The following is a 4,840-nucleotide window of genomic DNA, read 5'->3' on the forward strand; positions in this document are numbered from 1 at the left end:
TAGAAACCTTATCGTTATATAAAGTTATAGTTTTAAATTTATTAACATGTTTAAGGGAATACAATTTACAATTAGTAATTAATTAACAACATTTCAAATCAGATTGACGAAAGAGTACAAATGACGTTAATGATTATATAGCAACAGTTAATTAAAAGTCCAATTGAATTCAGTATCTACCAAACCATCATACTGGTTTGTGTAAACTCAATTCAGATCAAAGCTACAATTGAGAGTATTTAGGATCGTTTGGTGCGTGTGTGATGTTCAGCGACGCCGCTCTTATACTGGCTCGATGATCTGCCCTGGAATTCCACGAGTTCCAGGGGAGCTGTTTTTCTACATTGTTGTGCGAAATTCGGGCATCGCGGTTCCGACCGCCGCACAGAACACTATTACACTATCTGCTGGCTGGGCATTATGCTGTTCCATGTATCGTCAGCGTGAGTAGACGTCCGCGGCGCCAATGTCGATAATGTACGTGTCACATATCATGATCAAGAGCGAGAATAATACGATCTTGAAGACTGTTGAAACACGACACAACACACACACCAGTCACACGATCACACACACACAGACACATTCACCAGCTGACCATACGCACACCACACCCCCACACACGACACACAACACACACACACACACACACACACACGCACACACACACACCAACGCACACACACACACACACGACAACGACACACACCATCAGCCAGCCAGTACCACACACACGACACACATCAGCACAACACACTCCATCACACACCAATGCACTACACACACACACAGCACAACACACACGTCTGTCGAGTGTCAACAACACACACACACACACAGCTGCACACACACGACAGCACACACACACACACACACACACGATGACCCACCTACACACTCACCCACCCACACACCCACACACAACCACACGCTCACCCACACACCCACACACACAATCCACCACCCAACCACACACTAACCCACCACACACCCACACACAACCACACACTCACCCACACACCCCACACACCCACACACCCCGCACCACACACACCCCACTCACCCCACACACCNCTACACTACACTACAGCTAGCACTATCACTACTACCACTACACTTAAACTACTCACTACAACTGACACTACACTACACTACACTACACTACACGAACACTACACTACAACTACACATACACTACACTTAACTACACTACACTACACTACACGTACACTACACTACACTTACACTACACTACATCACTTACACTACACTACACTACACTACACTACACTACACTACACTACACTACAGCTTCCTTGTTGACTACAGCCATGCTTGTTGTCGTTCTAAGGATCGATCAACCGACCTGCCATCTATGGACAACCAGATGAAAAAAACAGATTTCGACAACCGATTTCCGAAAAACTCTCCCGGAAGCGGGGAATTCCCAGGGCAGACACGAGCCAGTATAAGAGGGCGTCGCCGAACACACACACGCACACTTCTACTCCTTTTTTTTCCTTTCTTATACACATAGCGGCTTCGGACGGCTGGAAAACGTGAGAGAACTTGAGCGCATATACTTTGAGATCTTGCTAGCTACCTCGTATTCGTCGACATTCTGATCATGCTGCGACCACTGGCTATCCATTCCTCTTTCTCTTGGTCAGTACGTCACCGCAGAATGTAGTAAAGTATTACAGAAAGAGTTATTCATTAGATATTCGACTGGCGTGATCTTACTATAATTCACCTGCGAAAAACTTCTCGTGATAAATTCTGACTGCTCAGTTAAAACTGACAAGTAAAGTTGCGAGTACGTGAATAGCGCTCTGGTTATTATTGACATGCAGACGTTTTAACTACGTTATTTATGCTCTGTGCGACCTTGTTAAAGAGACGACGCTAGAAGTTACTGGTTTATTACGCCAACACAAATTTATGTAATGTTCTTTCAATACTCGCGTTTCTCCCATATTATTATTATGTATAATTTATGTATATACAATCGTAGGGTAGTGCATATGGTATGTGTGTATGTATGTGTGTGTGTGTGTGTGTGTGTGTGTGTGTGTGTGTGTGTGTTGTGTGTGTGTGTTGTGGTGCGTGCGTTGTGTGGTTGTGTGTTGTGTGTGGTAATGTATGTGCATGTGTGTAATAATATATAATATATATATATATATATATATATATATATATGTGGTGGTGTGTTGTGTGTGCTGTTGTGTGTGTGTGTGTGTGTGTGTGTGTGTGTGTGTGTGTGTGTGTGTGTGTGTGTGTGTGTGTGTGTGTGTGTGTGTGTGTGTGTGTGTGTGTGTATGCGTGTGTGTCCGCGCGTGTGTGTATAGTGTGTAGAATATAGTAGTGTGGCATCTAGTGTATTGTAGTGTATATAAAGAATGTAGTGTGTGTATATTGAGCATATAGGTCCGCTCATGCTCCGGTGTGAGAGTGCTGGTGGATATCACCACCCCAACTCTCAGTTAGCAGTAAATATCTGCATGGATCTTCCTTCAGTTCTCATTGAATATTTCTATTTCTTATTAAAATTAGTAAGGCAAGCCGAAGACACCACAGCAGGCTTGCAGAATAGAGATATTACATACTTCGAAGAAAATTACGTAATTCAAGAGGAGAGGGATTTGAGTTGAGTCGTGCACACAAAAACGCTTTATTTCTAGGACGGGAATCACGCTTTCGCGCTTATATATACATTTAATACGTCTGATAGACGTTAGTAATCGAAACGCGTTTACAATCGCAAACATGAACGAAACGTAATATTCTTCATACCTGCTTTAGGTCACACTTACGGAGATATTTATTTGACTAATTTCTTGATAGAAATTCAAGTGCAAATTGAAAACAATAGCTTACATATAAAGTTACCGAGAGTAAAACTCTCCATTTGTCGTGTTTCGAACTTTTACCCTTGGCAACACAATTTATTTCTCGCCTCAAATGAAGTATACTAATATAAATATCTTTTACTATTTAATATTTACCAACCTATATCTTTTAGAAGCGTACTCTATTACTAAGTCCATGAAATAGGTAGCAAAATTCAATTTTTATACTTATACGATATCTTCTCATTACATTTTGAATTACTAAGAATATATATATACTATCATATATATATTTATTATTTATTTAGATTAGTTTATAATATTTATTTATTACAAGATCTAAGATGTAATAATTTGCAGACCCCACAGGCATGGGCATTCAAGGACATATGGGCATCGATAGTTAAGTACTTTTTCCCCAGTCGACAGAGAAGCCCCATTTGAATGATGTTCTGGGTTGGCGATGTCGTCTTTATTCTTCCATTGCCTAGTCAGTGTAAGCAGTCCGCAGTTGTGGGAGTCTTTGCCCAGTTCTGCACCTAAAGAAAACATCAGATAATTAAAATGAGGAATCGCATTTAATGTATAAGGAAAATACATTGTCAATTACGAGATCCTATTTTGAATATGCGCACTCTATAACCCAAGATCAGTGAAATTCTCCATCCTATATGTCACACTAATCTATCTCACAAGATATACAAAATCATATATAAATGCTTAGCAGCTAATTCGCTTCGCACCTGACTGCTGTATTCGACAATCTTTGTGGTGCAATTAGACTCGTGTTTGTGATTTGTCGTTGTGTTCGTGAAGGATCGAGAGGACGGCTAGCACGACGGTGTGTGTGTGTGTGTGTGGTGTGTGTGTGGTTCCCACGCTCGTGGAGTACGAACAAGTCCGTTGCGTTCACACCTGACGCTGGAGTGTGGGAATCGAAGCAGCCGCCCAGCGGACGCTGACGCCGCGCCTTAGCAACACCTGTGTGCAGACGGGACGACGTTAACTTCCGCGCTTTGATGTCGGTCGTGGACCCATCAGTAGGAAGGGCATGCCATGTACGGGAGCCCGAGTCACCTTTGCTGCGTGTGCTGTGGGTAGTCACTCGTCTTGTGCCTTTACACTGGATAATGCTTCTCAGCTTATGAGTCTCTTGAATCTCGTCACTGATTCTCCTCGGCACTGTGCAGGTGACTCTGATCTTTAGATTACTGACTTCTCTGTTACATTTTAGCAGTAGATTATCTCTCGACCTCCACAGGTTAGTTGTTTCGCCTTCGCGCATGTGAACGCACGAGTCCCATCGCTGGTTCGGAGCAGGATCGAACGATTCTCTCAAGAAGCTTCATGTGTGTCGTGTGGGTGGCGTTGCCGGTGTTGCTAAGAATCTCTTCTTNCTAGAACGTACTCTATTACTAAGTCCCATTGAAATGGTAGCGAATTTCAATTTTATATTTACGATATCTCTCATTATTGACATACTAAAATATATATATATATATTTTATATGTATATATATATATATATATATTTAGTTAGTTTATATATTTATTTATTCATCTCTAAGTTTAAAAATCTTAGATGTAATAATTTGAGACCCCACAGGCATGGCATTAAGGGATATGGAATCGATGGTTGCTATTTTTCCCCAGTCGAAGCAGAAAGCATTGAATGTCTTTGGGTTGGCTATGTGTCTTTTCTTTCCATTGCTAGTCAGATAGACAGCCGGGTTGTTGTAAGCCTTTGCCAGTCTTGCACCTGAAGAAACAATCAGATAATTAAAATGAGGAAATCGAATTAGAATGTATAAGAAAATACATGTCAATACGAGTCCTGAAATTCGCCTAAACAATATAGTATGCTTAGCTTAGAATGATATAAAAGAATAATTAAAAAAATAAATATGTGTGTGTATATGTGCATGGTGTGTGTGTGTGTGTGTGTGTGTGTGTGTGTGTGTGTGCGCGTGTGTGTGTGTGTGTGTGTGTGCG

General features: G+C 41.4%; 1 long non-coding RNA gene across 1 annotated transcript in view; it reads right to left on the bottom strand.

The window, feature by feature from the left end:
- Positions 1–4,840, bottom strand: part of LOC106819548 — a 9,014-nt gene that overhangs the window by 1,926 nt on the left and 2,248 nt on the right. The window lies entirely within an intron of this gene.

The sequence above is a fragment of the Priapulus caudatus genome, unplaced genomic scaffold (genome assembly GCF_000485595.1).
Source record: "Priapulus caudatus unplaced genomic scaffold, Priapulus_caudatus-5.0.1 Scaffold3674, whole genome shotgun sequence".
In the NCBI taxonomy this organism is placed as follows: domain Eukaryota; kingdom Metazoa; phylum Priapulida; class Priapulimorpha; order Priapulimorphida; family Priapulidae; genus Priapulus; species Priapulus caudatus.